The sequence below is a fragment of the Mycteria americana genome, chromosome 6 (assembly GCF_035582795.1).
Source record: "Mycteria americana isolate JAX WOST 10 ecotype Jacksonville Zoo and Gardens chromosome 6, USCA_MyAme_1.0, whole genome shotgun sequence".
Classification (NCBI taxonomy): domain Eukaryota; kingdom Metazoa; phylum Chordata; class Aves; order Ciconiiformes; family Ciconiidae; genus Mycteria; species Mycteria americana.
The window spans coordinates 51,364,995-51,383,377 of record NC_134370.1 but is presented as its reverse complement, the minus strand read 5'-3'; the positions used below and the strand labels follow the sequence as shown (position 1 = coordinate 51,383,377).

Genomic DNA, 18,383 nt, shown 5'->3' with positions numbered 1-18,383 from the left:
TCAGCCTTAATTGAGGAAGGCTCTGAGTAGAGGTGAAGATGCTTCCAGCTAGTACTTGGTGCTCTCAGAACTTGGGGATTTCAAAGGGCTTCTGATATCTTTGTCAACGAAGGACTGAAAAAGAAGAAAGGTATCAATGTTGCAAGTGACTGAAATACTTCACAGTCGTGTTTGAAACAAATTTTAGAAATTTAAAATATGTGCAAGTATGGAGAAGTAAATAGTGGCTTCCAGGAAGCAGGGTGGCTGGTGAATTCATGGGCTGTACTGAACAGGACTTTGGCATGTTACTGTAATACAAATACTTGCATTACAGATAAATCCCTTATACACTGATATAGCCGCCTAAGGGAATGCATTAGATATGCAGACATTCTGCACACTGAACTTGCTTTTATCCTGACCTTAAATTTTAGCAAAAAATCCAGGAGGTGCAGGCTGGTGGCACATCTTTTAAACTTAATTGTACATTCTTTGTGCATTACTGGAGACTTGGTAGGTGTTGAAAAGTTGAATGAGTGTGGATTAGGGGTCTAAGTTTCAAAGTAGCAAACTACTACAATGCCAATTTTAATGCAGGTTCAGGTGATCCATTGGATGCTGAAATAATTGTCCTAATGTAGACTGCATTTACTCTGACCTGCAGTAAATCTGTTAGCCTGCAGTTAAGAGTTGTGTTGGCATAGAGCTGATGTTGCTTAAAAGTCTACTGAAAGGAAAAAAAATCACTTTTCTAACCGATCTAGACAAAAAAACCATCCTATGATTAATTTATTCTATCAGAAATGTTTTTGCCAGTTTTGGTTGGTTAAAATTTGCAAGAAATCTTTTGTTGCTGTAGGCTTTTCTCAGCTAAGAGGCATTCCTTGTTAGGTAGCTGTATACATGTTTAACTTCATTCTTCAACTTCCTGGTCTTTCTAAATTGATACATAAACTAGTGTCAAATTTGGATAGCTGTTGTGGATCAGAACTTCATCTGAATTTTTTGGCTGCAGTAAGAGAGTGCTCTAAGAGATCTAAAAGTGGGATAAAAGCCTTCCCTAACTACAGTCTGCACACACGGAACAGGCACAGGCCTTTGCTAGCAGCAAGATCTAGGCCATCTTCCATTTGTCTAGACATATTACTGTGCCTGGAAAAGTGATCAATCTTGTAAACTTTGAGATACTTTAAGAGAAGGTGATGTTTATTTCATAGCACTGTGGGGATCAGGAGGGGGGAATTGATAAATTGCAATTTATTTTGGTGTTCAAACTGATTTGCCCATCCTCATGAGATGAGTATTAAACCTGTATACTATATTAGCTTTTTTTTAGAGTAAAAACTAACAAATGATCCTAAGAATCCTAGGGAAAAAAGAGAAAACAAAGCCTAAAAACACCCAAACAGCAAAGCCCACCTCCTCAGAACAACCAAAACCTTGAAACAGAGTTTCTGTCATCTTTTAAAAACAAAACCGAACTATTAATCTATTTCTATTTTCCTGCAATCAGACTCTCAGAAGGGGGTTCACTGTGAAGAGAAATTGCCTGGAGAGGCTTGTGCTGTGCTGTTTTCTACTAAGTTACTCCACACAGAGACCGTAAACCATAGAAAAGCACAGTTAATGCAAAATAGATGTCTTTGAGAGGTCAATGTTATTGTTTCATTTATGTTAACACCCAGACTTGTGCTGCAAGTTTTTTGTTAAGTGACTAGACAATTTCAAGGTATTTACCTCTGGAACTCAGACTTCATTTATTATAAGCTTTTAAGTGTGAGTAATTTGGAAGCCTGGACTGAATTTTATTTTCTTGAACTTAAAGCTATTCTTTTTGGCAATGCAAATTCCGACTCCCAAAGAGAAAAGGAAACTTATAACTTCCTGAGGTGCTTTCTTTCCAGTGTGTTGGCAGAAGGTACTTGAAAACTAGAAATTAATGGACTGGGGATAAGAAAGTAACTTGTTTGTATCTTGTGTTACAGACCTGGTTACTGGAGGCATTCTACATGGTCAAGCAGTACTTTCAGACAAGCGTATTTTCTATTAAATTAAGTTTCATTTTGAGGTAAAGGTCTGTTTAATTTTCTTTGTTGTGCATATAATGACTTAAAAACTCCTACAGTAATTAAAAACTTTTATTTGCTGCCTGTATATATTAGTGTAATATATTCTTTAGAGAATGCATGAAATGTATACAGCTGTGGCTGTGTTTGTGAAGAGAGAAATCAAGCTGAAAAATAAATGTGATGCATGAATATTGAAGCTCCAAATAAACATTGCAGTTAACAACCAGGAGACTAACCTGACCATTACAGCTATTTACTATTTTTAAACAGTTTCCAGGGAGACTGGAGAATATGATCATATAATAAATGAGTTCTCTAAGCCTTAGGAAAAAGGGCCATGCCTTTCATTGGTATGAGAACAAATAGCTGAGAAGATGACTTAACTTTGTTTCATCTTAATACATGTAAGAGAAGTGGCAAAAAGAACAAGGAAAAATCATTACTAGAATAATTTCACAGATACATTACCATTTCTGTACTGTAATGCTTTGAGAAGAGAATGTCACAAAGTGGTAAGACTGGCTCTGGGCAAAAGGTTGATAAATCTTGCTCCAGATTCTTAATCTGTTGAAGTTATTTTGACCTTGTACACATTACTGTTCTAAATGTGTCTCTGGCTTTGACTGCTCATCTGGAAATGGTGCTTGTAATACTAAAAGGTCGCTAATGGAATTTTGCCCTGCTATTCTATATGTTTGAAAAATGTCTTTAGTGAACTTTCAAAGCAGCCTGTAATTAAAGCAACATGTCAGTTTACATCAGATATGTCTAAGGACAAGGTTAAATGAAGTCAAATCACTAAAGAGTAAATAGTTATTTAGGATACGCATTTCATCATAGGTGCAAATCTTAAGAGAAGCCTAGATGGTTAGCAACACTGGGGTTTTTTTTCCTTGTTATTATACAGTTAAAGCTAAATATTTATAGAGCATTCTTATAATCAAGCCTGTCAGCAAGAACCTTGTAACTATTGTAATTTTTAAGAATTAACACTGCATTAAGTCCTCTTTTGCAATGTCTCTGTTTTCCTTATTTCACCGATGCTGCTGTTAGATCACTGCTATCAATTGTGGTATCAAATAACATGGCTAAAGATCTTAATTAGCTTTTGATTTTAGAAATTTTAAAAAAGGCATTATCTGTTCGTGTAGTTCGTGTAGACTAATGTCTGGTTGTACAACTGATTGAACTGGATTGGCAACTGCTCTGCTAATCAGACAAAACAGGTGCTTTTGGGAATATTCTTGGTTTCTTAACTGTGAAAGGAGATTTCCCCCAGGAAACGTTTTCAATTCATTCATGTTGGCCTGATTCAGGAATGAATCTCTCAAAGTCCACAATGATTTACCTCCTTTCTGTCAGCAATATGTATATGTGAGTGAATGGTAGGAGAATAAACTTGTACTCAAGAAATTCAGTGACCTCTTCACATGGGATCTTGGTTAACTGATGGAACAATATCCCAGTAGCAGCAGAAAGTAACCATAGTCACTAGTGGAATCACTGCCAGTGAAGAATATGAAAGTAAGGAATGCTTCAAGCCCTTTTTTTCATGCATACACTGGAAGGAAAACAAAATCTAAAATTTCTGAAAATTCTTTTCATTCGGCTTTAAATGTTATGTGATTGTCTTTGCAGAAGCCCCATTCATTAGAAGAATTCTTGAGAGTTAATGGCATGTGTTTACTTGGAATTAACTAACAGAAAAATGGCTAAGGAAGCTGATTTTTGCCTGTCTGCCATGATTCACTAGTTTTTCTGCATCAGGTAGTTCAGATATTAAGACACGAGAAACCTGACATTTAAAGAAAGCTCGCACTTATAAGGCTTTGATAGGGTGGCTCACTTGTCAATATTGAATGAATTTGAAAAGCTACTTGCATTGTTGCTCTTGAGTAGATTGGCTAGCAATTCTCTGAGAAGAAAATCTTGAACTTTCTTAATTTAGTTAAAAGCCATATCAGTTTGTAAAACAGCAGACCCAAACAACATGTTTGCACTGGGTGGTAAGCAAAGTAAAAAAAAAAAAAAAAAAAAAAAAGGGAAAGAGGCAGGGTGTGTGTGCTAAATTGTTCTGTTTACTTTTTCTTTCATATGTGGAAAACATTCCTATATTGTTACAGGGAAATGCACTTCACTGTCCTAATCCATATTCTACAACGTTAGTTCTTAAAGGAAAATAAAACCCCAAACCAAAAACATGTTTTACTTGGAGATTAGCTCACCATAACATGCTGTTTCCTTCTATGAAACTGGAGGAAATGAAGTCACATTCATTTTAGTATGTTTTACCATTTATGTTATTTTAATGGTGCTGATAGTTGAATAACTTTTTTTTAAGGCAATACTGATACCATGATGCATGAAATGCTTATGGACTTATTCCAAAGATAAATATTGTGTGTCAGCGTATAACTTCTGCTGCAGCTGTTACAGTCGTATAGGGCAAGCAGATAAGAATTAGGTCTTGTGCTGCAAGAATTCTTGCTCCCTTCATTCTGAGTTTTTGTTCGGTTTGGATTTTTTTGTGCTGGTACATGGGGGGGGTGATTTAAATTTGTCGCCCTTTTCTATTGTGCAGTAACTGTAGTCTTTATAAACCGTATTATCACCAATGGTGAGCTGGTTTTAAGTCCCCATCCTCGATCACTGGATCAAGGGGATTTCCATGTACTGCATGTGTTGAATATTCAAGGAGGTATCCAGGTACTGCATGTGTTGAATATTCAAAATCATCACCCCAAGATGGAAAGCTTTTTAACCTACTTTGCTTCTGTTCTGTGGACTAAAACTCTCAAAAAAGGCTTTGTGGAGTTTGTAAGTACAAGAACGTGCTGATGTGTACAATTTTAGTTCTGGGAACACATGGACAAAAGATGAAAATGGTCAAAAGGCTATTGAATGGCTGCTTTCTGAATTGCTGTGTCAGCACTGGAAGAACTTGTTCAAGTGAGAATACAGTAAATTGGTTTATTGTTAAAATTACTTATTCTGAGACATCTTTATCTTTTTCATATGTGATCCAAACAAGAAATTACAACTTCTTATTGATGCCATTGTTTAGGGGGAATAAATAATCAGGTGAAAAGTTTTCTAGCTCTCTTTAGGGTGAATGAAAAATCATATTTAATCTTGTTACTTTCATTAAAATAGCAGTGCAAAACTAACTTCTGTTTGAAATTTCCCATTCAACATTCCTAAGTTTCCAGTGTTAAGCAAAACATAACTGTCTTCTTGAATGTGAGAAACTCATAAGTAATTTAAACTTAGTTTCACATACTTCAAGAAAAGCATTGGGTAAATGCCTAGTGGAAGAAGGCATTGTTGAAGGCCTGTGCTGGTTCTGACAGAGAGTGGGTGGGGAAGCAGTGACTCTCAGGGGGAAGATGATCTGGGCAAATCAATGGCAGCATCCAAGTTTCTTTCTCTGAACAGTGCCCTAAACCCTAAACAGGGTGTTACTTTCAGATTTTGTTAACAGTATCACTTGAACATTGAAGTTGCACTGAAGCAACTGCTGTAGCACACTTTCCACAAGAAAGAGGCACTTCAGTGAAGAATAGTTGTGACACAGCACATAATAAACAAGTAGGAAACTGCAATAAAACTGAGATTCCTGCCAAAGCTGGATAGATTCCTGTTTTTAATACCTGGCTTGCTTGGTGATTTTCAGTATTTAATATCAGTATTTTGGTGCTTTTTCCCCAATTTGAATCAAGTGTATGTTTTATACCAAGAGAATAGGATGTAAATAGGACTTGGAACTGTGAAAAAATCTATTTGATGTTTTAATGCAAAATATGGAGTTGACTGGGAAATAGTGGTGTGGGGTTAGGTTGTAGTAGGTGAGATAAGTGTTACACAAGAAAACATTTCACTTCTGTCTTGCCTAGTTGTTACAGTCAGGTACATCTTAGAGGGCAAGGGTTGGAGTTGCAGAAGCAAATAAAATACATCAGCATAAGAGGACTTTTCCCTATAATGGAACATTTCTGTAAGAGTCAGAGGGATGTGGAAGGCTTGAAAAAGTAGGTCAATTAATCTCATGTTTATGCATAAGAATTCTAGTGTAGTTTTAAATTGTGTAATGCTGGGTGAATGCTGTACCTCAGTCAGGTACGTAATATAACATTTAGCACAAAGCTTAATTCTAAAAATGTTTACATAAATTCATGTAAAAATCAGTGATTCATGACATTTCTTTTATTAAGTGTGGTAGTAGCCCTGTGCCCCTCCAAAAAAAACAGTGGGGTAATGCCACTAGTATCAGCAATTATACTGAAGTTTTGTTTCAAATTTTTCCATTGAATATTTTCTCTATATCCTTCTGCTGCTAGTCCATGGATAGGATTACTTCAAATTTTTGAAGTATTGCATTATTAATCAGACTGTAAATATATAATTCAATATGAGCAATCCAATGAGCATTCTGTTGCAACTGGAATTGATTAACGATGCTGAGCCTGCAGTAACTATAAAGAGGTTATATTTTAAATGCTTGATGTGTGTTGTTGAGGTCTTAAATTTACAGCTAAAGTAGTCGGCCATTCGGTCAGTGATGATAGTGGAGGGAGGAAGAGTAAGAGGAGGGCTTTGACCTTGAGTGCGCTCATTGCACTGGACAGCATGTTAGGGAATTGTGTATTCTCTTCAGTCCTTTTTCAATTGGAAACTTTCTCAATTATATGCAATGCTGAAAAGCCATGATGATTTTTAGAGATGTATGTGTGCGTGTGCTTGTATCATACATGCACACACAAATATGCTGTATTTATGTAACATTAGTGTGTTTGTGTGCACACACCTAAAAATATAAATTGTATATCAAAGCCAGGTAGTACTTCTAAAATTGAGACTTAGTATATCATTAAACATGTTATTTACCATGTCAGTCACTTTAATACCTTTTTACTAACACATATGTTTATAAAAATAAAGCTGAGTTCTCTAATAGTTTGATTGCGAACATGCTATGTGTTTCTACAGTTGTGGTTTATTTGTTCCTTTTCAGGTGGCAACAGATACCAAAATAGTTAACAGATCTTTATTAAGTATTGGCATAACCTCTTGCCCATATACATTGTACTTTGTTGTTTGTCACAGAAACAGCGTGCTTGAAAACATCCAGTGCTTTGCACTGTGCAGAAGATGACGACCTTGGTGAGATCAGATAAGGATGGACAGGGATTTCTATTTAGAAGTACACTCCTCCTTGTGTTTTTATAGTGTGAAGTTAGGGAGATGATGTTATAACATACTCTACTTTTAAATACAGGTTTATAACTCTGTTGAATTTTCACAACATTAATAGCAGCTTAGGTTTAGGGATTCTGTTGGACTTACTGTTCCTTTAAGCCAGGAACTGTTTTCAAAACTCATTTAAACACTTAAAAGAAAATAAACAGAAAATTTAATTTGTGACATCAGGACCTTGTGAACAGTCTTCTATTTCTCAGAAGAGAAGTGCTGGTTCCAGACAGGGCCCATTTGCTGGGTGGCAAGTTGAGCCTACATCTCATGACAAACAGAATTCTATGATTCTGTAGCTACTGGGAGCTGGAGAGGTTTTACACAGTGATGGAAAGAATGAATCTCCCTGCACAGCTGTCCCCTATGTTGTTATTTATCCAAGTGTTGTCTTATTTTCTGTCTTGCCTTTCATGGATTTATTTTTGGAAGTGCCTGAAACTCACTGTGGAAGTCAGCAGTAAAAATGAAAGTTTTGGCACAGGAGTAAGAGCTGGGAACACCCTAGAAAGTATATAAAAAATGAAAACTAAATTAATTTGTCTGTGTGATGTCTGCAGAAATGAACACTGAACTCTCCACTGAAGCTGGGAAATGAGAAACATGAATTATGATATACTGGAGTGAAAAAGAGATGTTCAGCTGTTGCTTTTAGGTCGTTTAAATAAGTTGCTGTAAAGTCATTTTGTTGTGATTTTTCCCTTTAAGGATGTGGTCTGAGAAGGAGGTATTTTCAGACTGTATATTTAGAATAATTGGTAAATCTGCGAAATTTCCAACTGGGAAATCTTGTTGCCCTACTTATTGTAGCCTTCCTTAGCATAAGACCTTTTTTAATGGAAAGTCTGTTTGCAGGTAGAAACCCTACAGGGAGAATAAGTCAGTGTCTGTCCCCGATTTGCAGCTCAGTTGCTTGAATTGGAGGACCACTTCAAATACTTCTGACTATCTGTGTTTAAGACATTCCTCTGATTCCCACCTAAATAGCCATTAAGTAAAAATCTTTAGTCTTGGAGAGGGCTACTTGGTGAGTATCTCCTAGACAGCCAGAATGATAACTGTCAAAGGTTGATCCCAGCTGAAACAAGTGGAAGCCCTAGCTGGCATCTCATATTTTTAGGTAGGAAATGATATCTGTAGGTGTAAATGGGATCTCAGGTTGATTTCCCATTTGCTGCTGACTATAATCAACAGAAGCAGTGACAATGACAGATTATTTTTCCCACCTGCACTTGGAAAACAAGCTCCTCTCCTTTTTATGCAGTAACTTTTTATTGCCTTCTGGTCTTTTTGTGTACGTTGCAAAGGGTGGTGGCTTAAATCTTTTAGGAGGCTGTATGTAGTGCAGAATATTGGAATGAAATAGAAGTGATGTGTAATGGTCTAAGATGGTGTTGATTCCTTTTTGGTCCTGTTTGATCTATGAATTTCCCTGCTAAACCGCATTCTCCATCAGTGCTTTTGACTATCAGCTGAGGTGGAAGATGTCCTGGTAGGTGATTTTATTCTGACTTAAGAAACTGAGTTTTCTGGAGGGATGGTTTCTGTGGAGAATATGCTTGGTAATCCTCTTCTGGGTAGTGCATTTCAAATGACAGTGGTAGCTGGAGTTCAATGCATTTTGTTGTTGTTATGAATTTATACCTATGTCACAAATACTAGCCTATCTAACATCCTGTCTTTTCAGTTGTGTATGTGCAAATGCGTGTTCCTATACATCTGTTCATATATACATATATATGTTTATGTATGTAGGTGTAGAATGAGTGTGTTCTTCCATATATAGCACATATCTAGTATATTTCTGCTCTGCGTGAGTAATGCATTTTATGACACTTATGAGAGCTAATAATTATGAGACACAAGAATCATCCAGTGTTTTAGGTACATCCTGAAATAGGCTTTGCTAAGAAACATAATGGAATATCTGAATTTAGGCTCAATCATTTGAAGTCTGCCGAACTGACTTTTGAGCTTTTCAGTAAGATCACTGCCAGAGTCTCTTTCTGAGCACATTTGATGGAGGAGGAGGTTTGACCTTAGATTAGCACACAGTTGGCAGTGTGCTAGGCTAAGTATAATCTAATTGACATGTAATGTTTGTGGACACTGTTACACCCTGATAAAAGTTCAGCAGTGTTTTGTGATCTCTTCTGTCTCTGTTGTAGGAGTAGCAGCTGCTTTGGGGTTCGGTCCTGGTCTCTTCAGAGGTTTGGGTTTTTCTCAAGCTTAAACATGTTCCAAAATTTTCATAAGGATTACACCAACCTGTAATTTCCTCCCTTCCTTATCCAGTAGTTGTGAGCTTTTTACCTTGGGGGTATGGAGTACTCTTAAAGCTGGAATGAAATTAATGTTGTGGTGCTTGCTTGAAACATTCACTCTAATGTACATTAGCTTTCTCACACATCTCAGTCTCTGTGTTCTCCTGTTTTGTGGCTGTGTCAGAGATGTTGATTTGACAGGTGCAAGCGCACTGTCCTTGCTCAGCTTTTCTGTTTTCATTAGTGTTGGTGATTCTGGTAGTAACTGAGCCCTCTGCAGTCTATTGCTATAGGTCTTGTTCCTTTCCTCGGCTACTCTTTTTTTTTTTCTTTATCCCTCTACATGTTTTACTCAAAGTTCTTTTGACTGGCCATTCCCTGTTTCTTTTTTCTGTTGAAAAAGTGTTCTTATTTAAAAAAAGAAAATTAGTAATTAAAAAGCACAGAGAAGCCCGACATCTCTGCCAGAAACCTGATGTTTAAAAAAAAATCATTACAACTAGCATTCACCTTTTGAGACAGCATGAAATGGTTAAGTATTGAGACACCCTGGTTTTCCTTCCCTTCTTCCTCCCCTGTTCAGTTGCTAGCATCAGTGGATGAAAGGAGCATGCTCTAAGCTCATTCAAGCTTGCTGCAATACCATCTGCAAATCCATTGATATTCTAGATATTATAAACTATGATTGGTAACTGCATTCATAGTAAATCTCAAGTAGGTGATGGAGGTTGGAAGAGAAGGAAAAGCTTTTTTTAGCAGCTATTTAAATGTATTGGAAATAGATTGCATGATCTGCTGTTTTTTGATTTGACATGTCTTATGAATGCATCGTTTGAGTTGTAGACTGTGTGTAAACTGTTGCATATACTTCCCCAGCGTTTGCCCGGGATATGATGAAATTATCACAGTCTACGCAACCACCTTTCTAGTGAGGGATGTATGTTGGAGCAGTATTGCTATATTTGCCAACATGCAATTTTTTTGTTGATTTTTACTATTTTTCTGTAAACCTGCTTATCTCCATGACATGAAAATTGATAAAGAATGATGATTTATACAGAAATTGTGTTTATCTCATATTGATTCCAAATTGTGATTGCTTGTGAGCAAAAATTGTCTGGATAATACTACAGTAGATGGGATCGAGACCAGAGTATTTAAGAGGTAGAAATGTAACTGAATTACTTAAAATTTATATTCAAATAGTGATTGGCTTTGTTTTGAATTCTCCAATAAATATTATTAGGCAGAAAGAAAAGTGTACTAAAGTATTTACTGTAGTGAACCTACATGATGCTAATGAAAAAAAAAAGCTGTTAACCTGTTTGACTTGATATGGATTGTTTTATTTCTTCTTATTTCTTTTGTGTACTTGTTTTTTTTGAGACCTGATTTAGTCTGATTGCTGTGAGGGAGTAAGAGAGTAATAGTTCAAGTTTTGAAAAACACTTCACAGGTATTCTAATTGATCTTAAGCTAAGTGTCCAGTGTCTTGGCTTCTAACATCCCACACTTTGTTTCAAGAATCAGCTCAGCAACCTGTGGGGTAGTTCCAATGGATATACCTATGTAAAGCGAATGTTGAAGAAATGCCATTAGTGAATTGTTCTGGTGGACTTGCCTGACCATTTGATCCTGGACAACCTGCCTCTTCATGGAACTTCCAACAAGTGGTATCGAAAGATGCAGAGAGGAATCATATATAATAGTTTACATTGTTCACTTGATGTCTTTTTAAGATTGTTTTTGTAAGTGTCTCTTTGGCCAGTCCTTTCCAGTGAATTGTAACGTACCTTTTTTGCTAAAAACTCCATGCTGTGACTGCTGTCTGAGGCCTCTTCAATAACATTTTGTGCAGAAGAAAGTTGTATTGGGTTGAGTCAGTAGGATCACCGTTCTTGTCCAATTGTTTTTGCAGGGACAAATTCATGTTAAATTTCAACACTGGTAACAATCTGCATAAGAGACACCAAAAATGTATCTCTGAGTCTGAAAAGTATCTGTGGGAAGCACTTAGTGGGTTTTTTCCATTTTGACTCCAGGCCCATAACCATATGTTCTGTGGTTCATATTAGGAATCCAACAGGGAATTATTTTGCAACAAATTCTGTTAAAGTACTAATGCCAGCTTGGTTGTTAGGCTGATGTTGACTCTCCTGCAGTTTTAACCTTTGGGCTTTTTTTTGTCTTACCCTAATTTGGGCTTAGTGTCAGCTGAGTAATTTTACTCATGTTTCCTTTGTTCTGTGCTTCATTCTGTTTCAAGGAGAGATGTCCATGATGGCAGCAGAGTTCTGTTTACACAAGTTTAAATCCAAAATGTCTGGTAGTTGTTGGAAAAACAACAATAATACTTTATGTTAGTCACAGTAAGAGGTGCCTAAATATTAAAGCAAAAAATGACTATAAAATGTTATATGTACAGGGCAGAGAATCAAATACCTAAAGTATTAGAAACATTAGTAATTCAATCCTTTTATAGTTGACTGTACCATATGGCTTCTTATATGCTTTCTAATACTGTCTGAGTCTTAATTATGATTTTATTTAATCCTGTATTAGCATGTAGTAGCTTCTTGAATGACCATATCATATTTATCTCAGAGTAAACCCTAAGATTTTGTATTTACCACACATACTTACCTATTCTTTAGTTTCTATTAATTGACTTCTCCCAGTGGGCTATCAGCAGAATACGCTTTTCTTTACTTTTGGACCAATGTTTTATTATTGTAACTGTAACAATATCTGACCTGTACAAAAGGCACATAATGGCAGGGTTTAACAAGAAGACAGGAACCACCAGTATCTGATACTGTTTTATATTTTTATACAGACATAGTGTATTATGGAAGTCAGTGTTATGTTGCATGCTGAGCGTTTGGGATGGGAGGGGTTTGTACTGATATGACAAGTTCTGGACTTACATCCTGGTGGGAAAGACAGACAGCTTCAGTGTCCCCTTAGCTGCCTTTTTATTTGAAAAATTTTTTTTTTAAATCACCGTCTTAGGACAAAAGACACTATGGAAATGAATGTTTCATATTGACAGTGATTTTGCTATCATTTTTTTTTCCCAACAAGCTCAGTAGATACTGAAGGTTTAAATAAAAATGGTAGCTCAAGCTCTTGGATTTATACTAAATCATATGGCTTTAAAGTGCACTTCATCTTTCTGTGTATGGCTGTTTTAACATAGAATGAATTTTAGTGCACTCTGTGTACTTGAACATAGAAAATTTGAGTTAGCTTGCCTGGAGAGTAGCTATAACTTTCTGACTCGGACCTGCTTTGCCATGCTTTGCTTAATATAACTGAGAGTCAGTCTCTAAGCTGTCAACCTAAATTTTCACTAAATGACTGAGCTCTTTGTCAAGCATCCTGCTTTCCAAATGGGCCTGCAAGAAATAATAGTTTTCCAAGTCAGGAATCCCTTCACCTTCATCCTCAGTTTGTGAAGATTCTGGATGAGTGCATGAAGTTCATTGTGGAGATGATGGTTTGGTTGTTAGCGTGACTAGTAGTTCTGTGTAGTCCCCCTTCAAGTTCTTCTGAGCTTCCTTAATTAGGTGGAATGTTAACTTGCTAGACTACAGCTGCATTCATTCAAACAACATTTTATAAATGTTTACTTTTTTTTTCTGTCTCACTTCCTAGTTTAGTGAACTGTTTTAAATTATTGTGTTAACTCATTGTTGGGATAAATGGATCAAAACCTACTGAAAGCAATTTCAATGCCTGTTAAGTCCACCATTTCAGATTAAGTCAATGAGAACAGAGAACTATTCCACATAAACCCCATCACATAACTGGCAAAAAATAATTTTACTTGAGCCTCACTAATTTTGTTGTTCTGTGTTGCAAAGCTGTTTCTGAAGACTTGTCTACCCCATCTACTTCTGGATGATGATTCTGATCAAAATGATCAGTATGGATTTATTTCAGTAGCTAAGTGGATTTTATTTTATTCAGTAGTTCAGCTTCCACAATGAATAGAGGTTGTTTCTTTGTAAGAAACTTGAGCAGACCATTAGTTGCCTTCATGTTCCCTAAGGTAGGTAATCGAATGGAGTATGTATGAACTGTTGACCACCACTCTCCTTAAGGAAAATGATCAAAAAGTTCCAGGGCGGTGGAAAGCAACAGAAGAATCCTTATATGATTTACCATGGCACTTCTATCTAGAACTTAGCAATACTGTTTCTGTGCCTGAAAACAAAGATTCCTTGATTTTCTTTTGAACGGGCAGAGTGTATTACTGTACAAAACTCATAACGTATTCTAAACTTTGCCTACGCATGTCACTGAAAAAAAAAAAAAAAAGAGGAAATGCAGAGTAATATTTAGACCACAGTAGGTGAACCCAAGAGGTCATACCTAGCTGTGTAATGTAATGACTAAATTAATAACTCTGAGTGGTTTATTACATCCTACTTTGGGGCATGGCAGGCATAGTTCAGAACTTTGAGTGGTGGCTTTGAATTAATTCAGTGAAAAAAAAAAAGCATTGAAACGAGTGTGCTCAAAGGTTGTAAACCTAGACATAAAAGCTTAAAAATTGTCCTTCAAAACATTATAGCATTTCAGCAGTTGAAAATAGTGTGAATATACAGAACTGTGCAAGCCTGGATTTAACAGCCCACTTGGTAGTTCAACGTATTACTGTTCTTAGTGTGATTTTGAATCTGTGGGTGAAATGCTTCAAATACTCAAATCTGCTGCTTTGGAAAATAAGTTTTGTATCAGATTAGCTCTTCCACAGAAAAAGTATTTGTAATCTTCGTTTATTCTTCTTACCCTATAATTTACCTATGTGCTCTTAAATTACCAGAAATCAGGAAATATATTTGAAGCTGTATAGGTATATATCCCACTGTAAGCAAGTTGCAGCTCTTGTGATGGACCTAGATTAACCTTACAAGCAGTTCTCTTGTTTAAAAAATTAAAAAAATTAAAAATTAAAAAAAAATTAAAATCTCAGTTTAAAAAAATAAAGCAGCCCCACCCCAACAACAAGCCCCTCAAAAAACCAAACAAACGAAAAAACCCAAACAAAACCCCATCAAACAAAAATGTGCTCTGTATCTCAGATAGTGTTTTAATTATACTTCTAGCATCTCTGAACGTCTTTATTACCATCCTCCCAAGGACTGTCTTAAAAGGGCTCATCTCTACAAGAGAAACACTTCATTTGGAGGGGAACCTAGCAAAAGGATGTTGATTCACTTCTGATTTCTACAGAAAGTCATGTTCCTTGTTTTGAGCTTTCTCCTGCAGTGTTCTTGCAAATTAAGAACAAAAGCCTGGAAGGCCTCTTCAGAGAGCTTAGTCATTGAGTGCCATATTGGAGGCTCCTCCTCCTGAGGCTAATGACTTCTAGTTCCAGTCAAGGTCTTTGCTTCTGGTACCTAAAAGCTGTTTCAGCTCTGTTTGGAACAATGACATTCCTCCTGTAGTCCCTTGTAATTCATACTTCCTTTTGAAGATACATTCAAGCAAGTTAGTTTGCAAATACGTCTTTTGACTTAAAAAGCAAACTGTAGTTGAATTGCTAACAAGCTGACTGTCCTATAAACAACTCTTAATTAGATTCATATATTTTGGTCTTTTACATAACTCTGCTTGAGGGTACTTCCTTGCTGGGTTCTTAGCAAAATAGATGCTGTTCCTCTACAACTATAATGTGTGAACTGAGAACGGCATGATTAATGCTTACTAATGATTAAAGCCTACTTTCACAGAAGCCTTTCAATGCTTGCCCTAGTTCACCTTAATTTTCCTGTTTTTTTCAAGTCGTTTGTTGTTAACATTCAGTATTGCACACTACAGATAAATGCTGTGAATTTTTCCTGAGATTCTTGAAGGTTTTAACTGTAAACTTGCTTATCAGGATGTGTGGTCTGTGTCTACAGGCATTGTGGTTGAGTAGGGCTTTTCTTGGGGCGGAGGGCAATCAAGAGGTCTTGCATTTTAATTGTATGTGCACATTTACAAACAGAGAATACACAATGTGTTGTGCTGTACAGTGTTAAGTTCCTTGTATTACAGCTGATGGAAGGAAGGATTATACTTTTTTTGCTTGCTTGTTTAAGCTTCAAGAGTTTTGACTAGCCACCCCAGACAGCATGCAGTGCCTGAGGTTGTCAGGCTACTTTTGGACTCCCCTAAGCTGATATCTTTGTACTCATTGCCCATTTAGAACATCAACTTTTAATCTATTGGTTTACTGTTTTTGCCTTCATCTTTGCGCTAGAGGGAAATTGAGGTGGATTTTCTTTTTTTTCCTTTATGCTCACCAGAAGAGTGCATACTGCTCCCTTCTAAACTTACTGACAAGACACAACTTCCAGTACAGTGTTTACAAGTGCAATACTTGTACATAAGTGATAGTTGTCCCTGAAGCACCTTTCTACACTGTTCTCAGTGGAATGTCAAAGCAGCTGACCAATGGTGACGTCTTCAGTGTCTTGTCCATCAACAAGTTGGTGATGAAGGCCTTGCTATGATGTACAGACATATGTTTCAGGCATACAACCCACAGATGATTATTTAGCTCCCACACAATGTTCTAGTGGAGAATCAGCCCAGTGTTCTAGGAAAGTATATTAATAGCACCCCTTAAGCACCTTTGAGAGTAATCATGGCATAAATGAGTTACAAATTAACAGCAATGGAGCACTAAAGAGAGGGCGATCTTCCTTGGAAAGAAGCAGTGTGACCTTTTATGAGATAAGCACATAACATGCCAACAGCAGCAAAGACCAACTAGTTTAAGTTGCATTGTGAACTTGTAGTAAAATGTGTGGTGTTACCCTCGGTGCCTGTGCAGTCATCTGCCTGCTTGCCTGCCTTGTGGTTACATCATCCTTGATTTTGAAGGATGACACTTTCATTTGCATTTACAATTTTGTAGACATCAAATGTAGCTATCAGTACAACTAGGTTTGTCTTTTTGAGTGCCTGTTGCTTAAGGAGGTCTTGCCAGGCACAAGTCCACTAAACAAGTATTTGGTATGTTGCTATAGAATTAGATGTTCAACTGTCATGAACAACAGAATATGTAATGTGTCCTGTTTTGCTGGTGCCCTGTGCCAGCAGGTAGGTGGTGGGTGTACTGAAAAGAATAGGATTTTCTTACAAAGTTGATCTAGTATAATAATATGTAGCTTTGCCTATACTAGCATGTACACGTGCAGGCTTTTAGACTGTGACAGTCTCATGACCTAGATTTGTGTTTGCTCAAGCCTGAATGAACCAGTTAAGAAGTGTCTCCAGGGAGACAGACCTCTGCTAAATCATAGCAGAACTTTGCTTTTAACCATAGTACTGGCAGTGGCAACTTTCCTTTAACTGGATGGGCATAGTCCATATTTGACAGTGTCAGTGTTAACTGTTCCACATTTGCCTAGTTTAGAAATGGAGATATTTTTGTATTGTGTTTTACTTCAAACACTCTATTGGCAAGGGTGTGGAAATGGAAGGCAAAGAAGTGTTCATATCCTCATAGCATTAAGCAGAGATAATATTAAGCTGAGATTTTGCATTCTCTGTTTGCTTAGCAGTGTAGTTGAAAATACACAGATAATGTCATGGCCCCAGCAGCTGTCAGACACCACAGACATTAGGGTAGGAATGGTACAAATTAAGCCAGGTGGGTATGTGAATGATCAGGGAGGTCAGTGTTCACTAACTGGTCTCCCCTCTAAATCTCATTTCTCCCATGCATCTGGTGAGCCATTCTTCTGCTATTTTATTGTATGCTTTTAGCTTGATGATAGTTGATTCCTGTTGGAATTACATAATGCAAACTTCTGTCCTCATCAATAGTCAGAGGCACAGCGTTTTACCCTGGGTTACATGTCTCTTGAGAGTCTTTGTAAAATGCTTCTAGAGATAACTCTGCTCCCCATTGCCTTAGTCTGTCTCTGTACGGCAGCTGATGAGGTAGTTGTAACATCAGTGCCACCTTCCCAGTCTAGCAGAGCTGGGCTGTCAGGTACGATTTAGTTTATTGGGGAATCTTTAGTGGAATTTCTGTAATTGTTGTTTTATTATGCTGGTTAATCTGAGCAAGATATTGTGGGGCAGAGACACATTCTGTATGCTACCTGAGACTCACATCCATAGTATTGATTTGACCTGTAAACTTTTAAAGTAACACAGAGTTAGATCCCTCACTGATTCAGCACTCGCTTAATAAGCCTGGCAGAAATCATATATGCCTTCTAAGTAGGGCAAGTCTGAACTTGATCCTTACAGGTGTCATCCATCGTAATGCTTTTAACATGGACAGATTCACAAACAGCAGACAACTCATTATTACATACTGTTAGAGAAGGCTTTTTAAGGAGTTGGTTGGGAAAGCCATTTGTTGGAGCAGCAGAGAAGTTTACCAACAACCAAAGGATTCTCAGATTCCTTGGTAGTGCTGTTTGGTTTCCTGTAGATTCTTCTCATGGTCAGAAAGACTGAGAAGTTTCCCACTAGAGCAGATGCTTACAGATTGGGTCACTAGTATCCCTCCTTGCAATGCCTGGTGAGGTACCTCCTGGACAAAACCTCCTGAACGAAACCTAGTGAGGTACCTCTGAAGCATGGAACAAATAGAGCAGGCTAACCTTGACTTCTGGAGTCACTGGAATAAAACTTTGTCCAAGCAAATTTTGATATGTTAAAACTTCCTTTGCTCTAGAAATATTTTCCCCAGGAGAGAAATCATGTAGAGGTTTTCCTGAAATTTGCTTGAGAATGACTGTACAGGCTGCTGCTTAGGGCCCTGAACATTTCCACGAGCTCTTTTTGTGCACAAGCTAAGAAGAAA

At 37.1% G+C, this 18,383-nt stretch overlaps 1 protein-coding gene across 8 annotated transcripts in view; it reads left to right on the top strand.

Annotated features, from left to right (window-relative positions):
* Positions 1-18,383, top strand: part of TLN2 (talin 2) — a 221,293-nt gene that overhangs the window by 73,120 nt on the left and 129,790 nt on the right. For 6 of the 8 annotated variants that reach the window (XM_075505789.1, XM_075505793.1, XM_075505792.1 and 3 more), the window contains one exon: positions 1,968-2,050. The exons of the other annotated variants lie outside the window; for them this stretch is intronic. The gene's annotated coding sequence lies outside the window, so the exon portion shown is untranslated. The remainder of the gene's footprint in view (positions 1-1,967; positions 2,051-18,383) is intronic. 8 annotated transcript variants of the gene reach the window in all.